Source organism: Bombina bombina, chromosome 1 (assembly GCF_027579735.1).
Source record: "Bombina bombina isolate aBomBom1 chromosome 1, aBomBom1.pri, whole genome shotgun sequence".
NCBI classification, from domain to species: Eukaryota; Metazoa; Chordata; class Amphibia; order Anura; family Bombinatoridae; genus Bombina; species Bombina bombina.
The window spans coordinates 916,520,667-916,533,619 of NC_069499.1; the positions used below are offsets into that span (position 1 = coordinate 916,520,667).

The following is a 12,953-nucleotide window of genomic DNA, read 5'->3' on the forward strand; positions in this document are numbered from 1 at the left end:
GGCTTGCAAAACCTTTCTCCCAAAAATAGCCTCCGAAGAAGCAAAAGTATCAAATTTGTAAAATTTGGCAAAAGTGTGCAGTGAAGACCAAGTCGCTGCCTTACATATCTGATCAACAGAAGCCTCGTTCTTAAAGGCCCATGTGGAAGCCACAGCCCTAGTAGAGTGAGCTGTGATTCTTTCAGGAGGCTGCCGTCCGGCAGTCTCGTAAGCCAATCGGATGATGCTTTTAAGCCAAAAGGAAAGAGAGGTAGAAGTCGCTTTTTGACCTCTCCTTTTACCAGAATAGACGACAAACAGAGAAGATGTTTGTCTGAACTCTTTTGTAGCTTCTAAATAGAATTTTAGAGCACGGACTACATCTAAATTGTGTAGCAAACGTTCCTTCTTTGAAACTGGATTCGGACACAAAGAAGGTACAACTATCTCCTGGTTAATATTTTTGTTGGAAACAACCTTTGGAAGAAAACCAGGCTTAGTACGCAAAACAACCTTATCTGAATGGAACACCAGATAGGGCGGAGTACACTGCAGAGCAGATAACTCAGAAACTCTTCTAGCAGAAGAAATAGCAACCAAAAACAAACCTTTCCAAGATAACAACTTAATATCTATGGAATGTAAAGGTTCAAACGGAACCCCTTGGAGAACTGAAAGAACTAGATTTAAACTCCAGGGAGGAGTCAAAGGTCTGTAAACAGGCTTGATCCTAACCAGAGCCTGAACAAATGCTTGAACATCTGGCACAGCTGCCAGTCGTTTGTGTAGTAAGACAGATAAAGCAGAAATCTGTCCCTTTAGAGAACTCGCTGATAATCCTTTATCCAAACCTTCTTGTAGAAAGGAAAGGATCTTAGGATTTTTTATCTTATTCCATGGGAATCCCTTGGATTCACACCAGCAGATATATCTTTTCCATATTTTATGGTATATTTTTCTAGTTACCGGTTTTCTGGCTTGGACCAGAGTATCTATCACAGAATCTGAAAACCCACGCTTTGATAGAATCAAGCATTCACTCTCCAAGCCATCAGCTGGAGGGAGACCAGATTTGGATGTTCGAATGGACCCTGTACAAGAAGGTCCTGTCTCAAAGGTAGCTTCCATGGTGGAACCGATGACATATTCACCAGGTCTGCATACCAAGTCCTGCGTGGCCACGCAGGAGCTATCAAGATCACCGAGGCCCTCTCCTGCTTGATCCTGGCTACCCGCCTGGGAATGAGAGGAAACGGTGGAAACACATAAGCTAGGTTGAAGGTCCAAGGCGCTACTAGTGCATCCACTAGAGTCGCCTTGGGATCCCTGGATCTGGATCTGGACCCGTAGCAAGGAACCTTGAAGTTCTGACGAGACGCCATCAGATCCATATCTGGAATGCCCCATAATTGAGTCAATTGGGCAAAGATCTCCGGGTGGAGTCCCCACTCCCCCGGATGGAAAGTCTGACGACTCAGATAATCTGCCTCCCAGTTTTCCACACCTGGGATGTGGATCGCAGATAGGTGGCAGGAGTGATCCTCCGCCCATTTTATTATTTTGGTCACTTCTTTCATCGCCAGGGAACTCCTTGTTCCCCCCTGATGATTGATATAAGCAACAGTCGTCATGTTGTCTGATTGGAATCTTATGAATCTGGCCTTTGCTAGTTGAGGCCAAGCCCTGAGAGCATTGAATATCGCTCTCAGTTCCAGAATGTTTATCGGGAGAAGAGACTCTTCCCGAGACCAAAGTCCCTGAGCTTTCAGGGATTCCCAGACCGCACCCCAGCCCACTAGACTGGCGTCGTGACGATGACCCACTCTGGTCTGCGGAAGCTCATTCCCTGGGACAGGTAGTCCAGGGTTAGCCACCAACGGAGTGAGTCTCTGGTCTTCTGATCTACTTGAATCACTGGAGACAAGTCTGTATAGTCCCCATTCCACTGTTTCAGCATGCACAGTTGTAATGGTCTTAGATGAATTCGCGCAAAAGGAACTATGTCCATTGCTGCAACCATCAACCCTACTACTTCCATGCACTGAGCTACGGAAGGACGAGGAAAAGAATGAAGAACTTGACAAGCGTTTAGAAGTTTTGACTTTCTGACTTCTGTCAGGAAAATCCTCATTTCTAAAGAATCTATTATTGTTCCCAAGAAGGGAACTCTTGTCGACGGAGACAGGGAACTTTTTTCTATGTTCACCTTCCATCCGTGAGATCTGAGAAAGGCCAGAACGATGTCTGTGTGAGCCTTTGCCTTTGAAAGAGACTACGCTTGTATTAGAATGTCGTCCAAGTACGGTACTACTGCAATGCCCCTTGGTCTTAGAACCGCTAGAAGGGACCCGAGTACCTTTGTGAAAATCCTTGGAGCAGTGGCTAACCCGAATGGGAGGGCCACAAACTGGTAATGTTTGTCCAGAAAGGCGAACCTTAGGAACTGATGATGTTCTTTGTGGATAGGAATATGAAGATACGCATCCTTTAGATCCACGGTAGTCATAAATTGACCTTCCTGGATTGTAGGTAGAATCGTTCGAATGGTTTCCATTTTGAACGATGGTACTCTGAGAAATTTGTTTAGGATCTTTAAATCCAGAATTGGTCTGAAAGTTCCCTCTTTTTTGGGAACTACAAACAGATTTGAGTAAAATCCCATTCCTTGTTCCGCCGATGGAACTGGGTGTATCACTCCCATCTTTAAAAGGTCTTCTGAATCTACACAATGTAAGAATGCCTGTCTCTTTATTTGGTTTGAGGATAAATGAGACATGTGGAACCTTCCCCTTGGGGGTAGTTCTTTGAATTCCAGAAGATAACCCTTCTATCCTGAACATCTCTTGCCCAAGCCTGAGCAATAAGAGAGAGTCTGCCCCCTACTAGATCCGGTCCCGGATCGGGGGCTACTCCTTCATGCTGTTTTGTTAGCAGCAGCAGGCTTCTTGGCCTGCTTACCCTTGTTCCAGCCTTGCATCGGTTTCCAGGCTGGTTTGGTTTGTGAAGCATTACCCTCTTGCTTAGAGGATGCAGAATTAGAGGCCGGTCCGTTCCTGAAATTACGAAAGGAACGGAAATTAGACTTATTCTTGGCTTTGAAAGGCCTATCTTGTGGGAGGGTGTGGCCCTTTCCCCCAGTGATGTCTGAGATAATCTCTTTCAATTCTGGCCCAAAGAGAGTTTTACCCTTGAATGGGATATTAAGCAATTTTGTCTTGGATGATACATCCGCTGACCAAGACTTTAGCCAAAGCGCTCTGCACGCCACAATTGCAAACCCTGAATTTTTCGCCGCTAATCTAGCTAATTGCAAAGCGGCATCTAAAATAAAAGAATTAGCCAACTTAAGTGCGTGAACTCTGTCCATAACCTCCTCATATGGAGTCTCTCTACTGAGCGACTTTTCTAGTTCCTCGAACCAGAACCACGCTGCTGTAGTGACAGGAACAATGCACGAAATGGGTTGCAGAAGGTAACCTTGCTGTACAAAAATCTTTTTAAGCAAACCCTCCAATTTTTTATCCATAGGATCTTTGAAAGCACAATTATCCTCAATAGGAATAGTAGTGCGCTTGTTTAGAGTAGAAACTGCCCCCTCGACCTTAGGGACTGTCTGCCATAAGTCCTTTCTGGGGTCGACCATAGGAAATAATTTCTTAAATATAGGAGGGGGGACAAAAGGTATGCCGGGCTTCTCCCACTCCTTATTCACTATGTCCGCCACCCGCTTGGGTATAGGAAAAGCGTCGGGGTGCACCGGAACCTCTAGGAACTTGTCCATCTTGCATAATTTTTCTGGAATGACCAGGTTGTCACAATCATCCAGAGTAGATAACACCTCCTTAAGCAGTGCGCGGGGATGCTCTAATTTAAATTTAAATGTCACAACATCAGGTTCAGCCTGTTGAGAAATTTTTCCTGAATCTGAAATTTCCCCATCTGACAAAACCTCCCTCATGGCCCCTTCAGATTGGTGTGAGCGTAGGACAGAGCAATTATCATCAACGCCCTCCTGCTCTTCAGTGTTTAAAACAGAGCAATCGCGCTTTCTCTGATATGCAGGCATTTTGGATAAAATATTTGCTATGGAGTTATCCATTACTGCCGTCAATTGTTGCATAGTAATAAGCATTGGCGCGCTAGAAGTACTAGGGGCCTCCTGCGTGGGCAAAACTGGCATAGACACAGAAGCAGATGATGTAGAACTATGTCTACTCCCTTCATCTGATGAAACATCTTGGGCAATTTTACTATCTGTGGCAGTACTGTCCTTACTTTGTTTGGACGCTATGGCACAATTATCACATAATTTTGAAGGGGGAGACACATTGACTTTCATACATATAGAACATAGCTTATCTGAAGGTACAGACATGTTAAACAGGCTTAAACTTGTCAATAAAGCACAAAAAACGTTTTAAAACAAAACCGTTACTGTCTCTTTAAATTTTAAACAGAGCACACTTTATTACTGAATATGTGAAAAAGTATGAAGGAATTGTTCAAAATTTACCAAATTTTCACCACGGTGTCTTAAAGCATTCAAAGTATTGCACACCAATTTTCAGAGCTTTAACCCTTAAAATAATGAAAACCGGAGCCGGTTACAGTTTTAACCCCTCTACAGTCCCAGCTACAGCCTTTGCTGCGACTTTACCAAACCCAGGGGGGAATACGATACCAAATGAAGCCTTCTAGGAACTTTTCCAACTACTTTCAGATCCTCACACATGCTTCTGCATGTCTTGCTCTCAAAAGTAACTGCGCAGTAATGGCGCGAAAATGAGGCTCAGCCTACAACTGGGAAGGCCCTTCCTGACTGGAAAGGTGTCTAACACAGTGCCTGACGTTAAAAAACGTTCCCCAAGTTTATAAGTGTGAATTACAAGCATAAACCTGTATAAAATGCCCAAATAAAGCAATCGATTTTGCCCATAAAAGTGTCTACGAGTTTTATAGCCCATATTAAGCCCTTTATTCTGTTTGAGACTAAGAAAATGGCTTACCGGTCCCCATGAGGGGAAATGACAGCCTTCCAGCATTACACAGTCTTGTTAGAAATATGGCTAGTCATACCTTAAGCAGAAAAGTCTGCTAACTGTTTCCCCCAACTGAAGTTACTTCATCTCAACAGTCCTATGTGGAAACAGCAAACGATTTTAGTTACTATCTGCTAAAATCATCTTCCTCTCACAAACAGAACTCTTCATCTTTTTCTGTTTCAGTGTAAATAGTGCATACCAGTACTATTTTAAAATAACAAACTCTTGATAGTAGAATAAAAAACTACAACTAAACACCACATACTCTTAACCATCTCCGTGGAGATGTTGCCTGTGCAACGGCAAAGAGAATGACTGGGGTGGGCGGAGCCTAGGAGGGACTATATGGCCAGCTTTGCTGGGGCTCTTTGCCATTTCCTGTTGGGGAAGAGATATTTCCCACAAGTAAGGATGACGCCGTGGACCGGACACACCAATGTTGGAGAAAGAGACCATCCTAGGGAAAATTCTAATAATTTACGGTCTATAACGCTCTATAATACTAACCACAGTAAGATTAAGAACATACTCCACAAACATTTGTTCAAACTGAAAGGAGACCCTATATTGAATGATCTTATAGAAGAGTCCCCAGTTTGCACTTTTAGAAGGGCCCCTACTTTAAAAAATAAATTGGCCCCAAATAAAGTGGTAATGAGGAAACAAAGTACCAAGTCTGTCAACAGATGTTCTAAAAATAACATCCCATTGTTAGGGAAAAGAGGATTTTATAGATGAAATAGACCAAATTGTGGTTTATGTACCTTTACTACAGGTAATAGGGTGAATTTCAAGTCCTTTTCAACAAAAGAGGAATTTGAGATAACATCTCATTTTACCTGTGATTCTGCATTTGTCATGTATTTACTGGAATGTAAATGCAGAATACAGTATATTGGAAGGAACTCTAGACCCCTGAAAAAGAGATGAGGAGAACATCTTAGAAATTTGAAAAAAACTCTAGTAAATCATAGTGTACCCCGACATGGAGCACGATATCATGAGGGCCAAAAGAATATTTTCAAGATCTTTCCTATTGAATATATTACCCCCAAGTGGGGCAGAAATATATTTTTGCATTTAAGACAAAGAGAAACTTATTGGATTTGGAAAATGAGAACCATTAATCCCCATAGACTTAATGAACACATTGATATGGCAGCTTTTAATTAAGTCCATTTTATTTTGTATCTTTAGGATTCAATCACTATGACATCACTATCATTACATATTAGTTATTTATCCCCTCATCATTGGATTATGTATTATATGTGAATCAATAGGGGTTTGGGCATTATGTCACCTATCTTATCATTATGATATGTTGCACACATTGCATTTAATACTTTCGTAGGCCATTCCTGGTCCCTACTAGTAGTTGGGTTTAGTCTATATACAATCTTTTATTTGATATCTTAGGTTATTATATTAGCCCCACATGATAGTAACAAGTGGTTATTAATTATTATCTCGTTGATCATTTGATTATTTGCCATAGAATACATCCAACAGGGTTATGTTCATCATGGTTTATTTTTAATCCTTATTATGGTTACATCATACATATTCTTATTCTATATATGGCTAGATGTTGTTCTTAAAATTGGACTAGTTATTAACCCCTTAATGACCGGACCATTTTTCAATTTTCTTACCCTTAATGACAATGGCTATTTTTACATTTCTGCAGTGTTTGTGTTTAGCTGTAATTTCCTCTTACTCATTTACTGTAACCACACATATTATATACCGTTTTTCTCGCCATTAAATGGACTTTCTAAAGATACCATTATTTTCATCATATCTTATAATTTACTATAAAAAAAATTATAAAATATGAGGAAAAAATTGAAAGAAAACACACTTTTCTTTCATGTAATTAGCAAGAGTCCATGAGCTAGTGACGTATGGGATATACATTCCTACCAGGAGGGGCAAAGTTTCCCAAACCTCAAAATGCCTATAAATACACCCCTCACCACACCCACAAATCAGTTTTACAAACTTTGCCTCCTATGGAGGTGGTGAAGTAAGTTTGTGCTAGATTCTACGTTGATATGCGCTCCGCAGCAGGTTGGAGCCCGGTTTTCCTCTCAGCGTGCAGTGAATGTCAGAGGGATGTGAAGAGAGTATTGCCTATTTGAATTCAATGATCTCCTTCTACGGGGTCTATTTCATAGGTTCTCTGTTATCGGTCGTAGAGATTCATCTCTTACCTCCCTTTTCAGATCGACGATATACTCTTATATATACCATTACCTCTACTGTTTCAGTACTGGTTTGGCTTTCTACTACATGTAGATGAGTGTCCTGGGGTAAGTAAGTCTTATTTTCTGTGACACTCTAAGCTATGGTTGGGCACTTTTATATAAAGTTCTAAATATATGTGTTCAAACATTTATTTGCCTTGATTCAGGATGTTCAACGTTCCTTATTTCAGACACTTATGTTCAGGTAATCTTCTTAGACCTGCTATATCTTTAGCGGATGTTGCTGCAGCTTCAACTTTTTGGTTAGAAGCTTTAGTGCAACAAGTAACAGATCATAATTCTCATAGCATTGTTAATCTTCTTCAACATGCTAATAACTTTATTTGTGATGCCATCTTTGATATCATTAGGGTTGATGTCAGGTATATGTCTCTAGCCATTTTAGCTAGAAGAGCTTTATGGCTTAAAACTTGGAATGCTGATAAAAAATCTAAAGGTAAATTTAGGTCTAATAATCGTTTTCGTTCCTTTCGTCACAATAAGGAACAAAAGCCTGATCCTTCACCCGCAGGAGCGGTATCAGTTTGGAAACCATCTCCGGTCTGGAATAAATCCAAGCCTTTTAGAAAACCAAAGCCAGCTCCAAAGTCCACATGAAGGTGCGGCCCTCATTCCAGCCCAGCTGGTAGGGGGCAGATTACGATTTTTCAAAGAAATTTGGATCAATTCAATTCACAATCTTTGGATTCTGAACAGTGTTTCAGAAGGGTACAGAATTGGCTTCAAGATAAGGCCTCCTGCAAAAAGATTTTTTCTTTCCCGTGTCCCAGTAAATCCAGCGAAGGCTCAAGCATTTCTGAAATGTGTTTCAGATCTAGAGTTGGCTGGAGTAATTATGCCAGTTCCAGTTCTGGAACAGGGACTGGGGTTTTATTCAAATCTCTTCATTGTACCAAAGAAGGAGAATTCCTTCAGACCAGTTTTGGATTTAAAAATATTGAATCGTTATGAAAGGATACCAACATTCAAAATGGTAACTATAAGGACTATCCTGCCTTTTGTTCAGCAAGGGCATTATATGTCCACAATAGATTTACAGGATGCATATCTCCATATTCCGATTCATCCAGATCACTTTCAGTTTCTGAGATTCTCTTTCCTAGACAAGCATTACCAGTTTGTGGCTCTGCCGTTTGGCCTAGCAACAGCTCCAAGGATTTTTACAAAGGTTCTCGGTGTCCTTCTGTCTGTAATCAGAGAACAGGGTATTGTGGTATTTCCTTATTTGGACGATATCTTGGTACTTGCTCAGTCTTCACATTTAGCAGAATCTCATACGAATCGACTTGTATTGTTTCTTCAAGATCATGGTTGGAGGATCAATTTACTGAAAAGTTCATTGATTCCTCAGACAAGGGTAACCTTTTTAGGTTTCCAGATAGATTCAGTGTCCATGACTCTGTCACTAACGGACAAGAGACGTCTAAAATTGATTTCAGCTTGTCGAAACCTTCAGTCTCAATCATTCCCTTCGGTAGCCTTATGCATGGAAATTTTAGGTCTTATGACTGCTGTATCGGACGCGATCCCCTTTGCTCGTTTTCACATGCGACCTCTTCAGCTCTGCATGCTGAACCAGTGGTGCAGGGATTACACAAAGATATCTCAATTGATATCTTTAAAACCGATTGTACGACACTCTCTGATGTGGTGGACAGATCACCATCGTTTAGTTCAGGGGGCTTCTTTTGTTCTTCCGACCTGGACTGTGATTTCAACAGATGCAAGTCTGACAGGTTGGGGAGCTGTTTGGAGGTCTCTGACAGCACAAGGGGTTTGGGAATCTCAGGAGGTGAGATTACCAATCAATATTTTGGAACTCCGTGCAATTTTCAGAGCTCTTCAGTCATGGCCTCTTCTAAAAAGAGAATCGTTCATTTGTTTTCAGACAGACAATGTCACAACTGTGGCATATATCAATCATCAAGGAGGGACTCACAGTCCTCTGGCTATGAAAGAAGTATCTTGAATACTGGTTTGGGCGGAATCCAGCTCCTGTCTAATTTCTGCAGTTCATATCCCAGGTATAGACAATTGGGAAGCGGATTATCTCAGTCGCCAAACGTTACATCCGGGCGAATGGTCTCTTCACCCAGAGGTATTTCTACAGATTGTTCAAATGTGGGGACTTCCAGAAATAGATCTGATGGCTTCTCATCTAAACAAGAAACTTCCCAGGTATCTGTCCAGATCCAGGGATCCTCAGGCGGAAGCAGTGGATGCATTGTTACTTCCTTGGAAGTATCATCCTGCCTATATCTTTCCGCCTCTAGTTCTTCTTCCAAGAGTAATCTCCAAGATTCTGAAGGAATGCTCGTTTGTTCTGCTCCAGCATGGCCTCACAGGTTTTGGTATGCGGATCTTGTCCGGATGGCCTCTTGCCAACCGTGGACTCTTCCGTTAAGACCAGACCTTCTGTCACAAGGTCCTTTTTTCCATCAGGATCTCAAATCCTTAAATTTAAAGGTATGGAGATTGAACGCTTGATTCTTAGTCAAAGAGGTTTCTCTGACTCTGTGATTAATACTATGTTACAGGCTCGTAAATCTGTATCTAGGAAGATTTATTATCGAGTCTGGAAGACTTACATTTCTTGGTGTCTTTCTCATCATTTTTCCTGGCATTCTTTTAGAATTCCGAGAATTTTACAGTTTCTTCAGGATGGTTTGGATAAAGGTTTGTCTGCAAGTTCCTTGAAAGGACAAATCTCTGCTCTTTCTGTTCTTTTTCACAGAAAGATTGCTAATCTTCCTGATATTCATTGTTTTGTACAAGCTTTGGTTCGTATAAAACCTGTTATTAAGTCAATTTCTCCTCCTGGGAGTTTGAATTTGGTTCTGGGGGCTCTTCAAGCTCCTCCGTTTGAACCTATGCATTCACTGGACATTAAATTACTTTCTTGGAAAGTTTTGTTTCTTTTGGCCATCTCTTCTGCTAGAAGAGTTTCTGAATTATCTGCTCTTTCTTGTGAGTCTCCTTTTCTGATTTTTCATCAGGATAAGGCGGTGTTGCGAACTTCTTTTAAAATTTTTACCTAAGGTTGTGAATTCTAACAGCATTAGTAGAGAAATTGTGGTTCCTTCATTGTGTTCTAATCCTAAGAATTCTAAGGAGAGATCATTGCATTGCATTCTTTGGATGTAGTTAGGGCTTTGAAATATTATGTTGAAGCTACTAAGAATTTCCGAAAGACTTCTAGTCTATTTGTTATCTTTTCCGGTTCTAGGAAAGGTCAGAAGGCCTCTGCCATCTTGGTCTTCTTTGCATACTTTTTCTAAATTCTACCATTTTGATGTGTTTTCTTCTTCTGAAGCAGTTTTTGGTAGAAAAGTACTTCAGGCAGCTGTTTCAGTTTGATTCTTCTGCTTATAATTTCAGTTTTTTTCATTATAAGATTTAAACTTTATTTTGGGTGTGGATTATTTTCAGCGGAATTGGCTGTCTTTATTTTATCCCTCCCTCTCTAGTGAGTCTTGCGTGGAAGATCCACATCTTGGGTAGTCATTATCCCATACGTCACTAGCTCATGGACTCTTGCTAATTACATGAAAGAAAACATAATTTATGTAAGAACTTACCTGATAAATTAATTTCTTTCATATTAGCAAGAGTCCATGAGGCCCACCCTTTTTGTGGTGGTTATGATTTTTTTGTATAAAGCACAATTATTCCAATTCCTTATTTTTTTATGCTTTCGCACTTTTGTCTTATCACCCCACTTCTTGGCTATGCGTTAAACTGATTTGTGGGTGTGGTGAGGGGTGTATTTATAGGCATTTTGAGGTTTGGGAAACTTTGCCCCTCCTGGTAGGAATGTATATCCCATACGTCACTAGCTCATGGACTCTTGCTAATATGAAAGAAATGAATTTATCAGGTAAATTCTTACATAAATTATGTTTTTTAACTTTGACCCCAAAAGTTTGTTACACATCTACGACCACCAAAAAACACCCATGCTAAATAGTTTCTAAATTTTGTCCTGAGTTTAGAAATACCCAATGTTTACATGATCTTTGCTTTTTTTGCAAGTTATAGGGCAATAAATACAAGTAGCACTTTGCTATTTCCAAACCACTTTTTTTTCAAAATTAGCGCTAGTTACATTGGAACACTGATATCTGTCCGGAATCTCTGAATATCCCTTGACATGTATATATTTTTTTTTAGAAGACAACTCAAAGTATTGATTTATGCCCATTTTGGTATATTTCATGCCACCATTTCACTGCCAAATGCGAGCAAATAAAAAAAAATCGTTCACTTTTTCACAAATTTTGTCACAAACTTTAGGTTTCTCACTGAAATTATTTACAGTTTGTGCAATTATGGCACAAATGGTTGTAAATGCTTCTCTGGGATCCTCTTTGTTCAGAAATATCAGACTTATATGGCTTTGGCATTGCTTTTTGGTAATTAGAAGGCCACTAAATGCTGCTGTGCACCACACGTGTATTATGCCCAGCAGTGAAGGGGTTAATTAGGGAGCTTGTAGAGACCTTGAAGGGTTAATTTTAGCTTTAGTGTAGTGTAGTAGACAACCCAAAGTATTGATCTAGGCCCATTTTGGTACATTTCATGCCACCATTTCACCGCCAAATGCGAGCAAATAAAAAAAAAAGTTAAATTTTTCACAAACTTTAGGTTTCTCACTGAAATTATTTACAAACAGCTTGTGCAATTATGCCACAAATGGTTGTAAATGCTTCTCTGGGATCTCCTTTGTTCAGAAATAGCAAACATATATGGCTTTGGCGTTGCTTTTTGGCAATTAGGAGGCCACTAAATGCTGCTGCGCACCACACTTGTATTATGCCCAGCAGTTAAGGGGTTAATTAGGTAGTTTGTAGGGAGCTTGCAGGGTTAATTTTAGCTTTAGTGTAGAGATGCACCTCCCACATCCCACCCCCTGATCCCTCCCAAACAGCTCTCTTCCATCCCCCACCCCACAATTGTCCCCGCCATCTTAAGTACTGGCAGAAAGTCTGCCAGTACTAAAATAAAAGGTGTTTTTTATTTATTTATTTTTTTTTTTTAATTATTAATCTGTGATGGACCCCTGCCTTAGCCCCAACCTCCCTGATCCCCCCCCAAACAGCTCTCTAACCCTCCCAACCTACCTATTTGCCACCATCTTGGGTACTGGCAGCTGTCTGCCAGTACCCAGTTTTTCCCCAAAAAGAAAGGTTTTTATTTTTTAGTTTTTTTTTCTTAAACACAGCTTTTTCTGTAGTGTAGCTGCCCCCCCCCATAACCCCATCCCCCTACCCTAGCAGATCCTATTATTTTTTTAAAAATAAAACGTTTTCTGCCCCCCTCTCCCTTCTCTAATCATTAGTGGTAGTGGTTGCTGCACGCGTGCCCCCGCAGGCCCCCCTCCGCACGCTCCCAGCATCCGGCGTGCACAAAGCACTTGCAGGAACCGGATGCCGGGGAGCGATGGGCCGCCCACCCGCCTCCCCTGTAAGCTCCCACCCACCAACGAACGGCACCATCGCTACCGGTGCAGAGAGGGCCACAGAGTGGCTCTCTCTGCATCGGATGCTTTTTAAAGGGTATTGCAGGATGCCTCAATATCGAGGCATCACTGCAATACCCTGAGAGCCTCTGGTAGCGATTGCGATCGCTTCCAGCACTCTCTTAGACAACTGACGTACCAGGT

General features: G+C 41.1%; 1 protein-coding gene across 1 annotated transcript in view; it reads right to left on the reverse strand.

Annotated features, from left to right (window-relative positions):
• The window catches only part of TERB1 (telomere repeat binding bouquet formation protein 1), a 273,372-nt gene that overhangs the window by 246,480 nt on the left and 13,939 nt on the right, over positions 1 to 12,953 (reverse strand). The window lies entirely within an intron of this gene.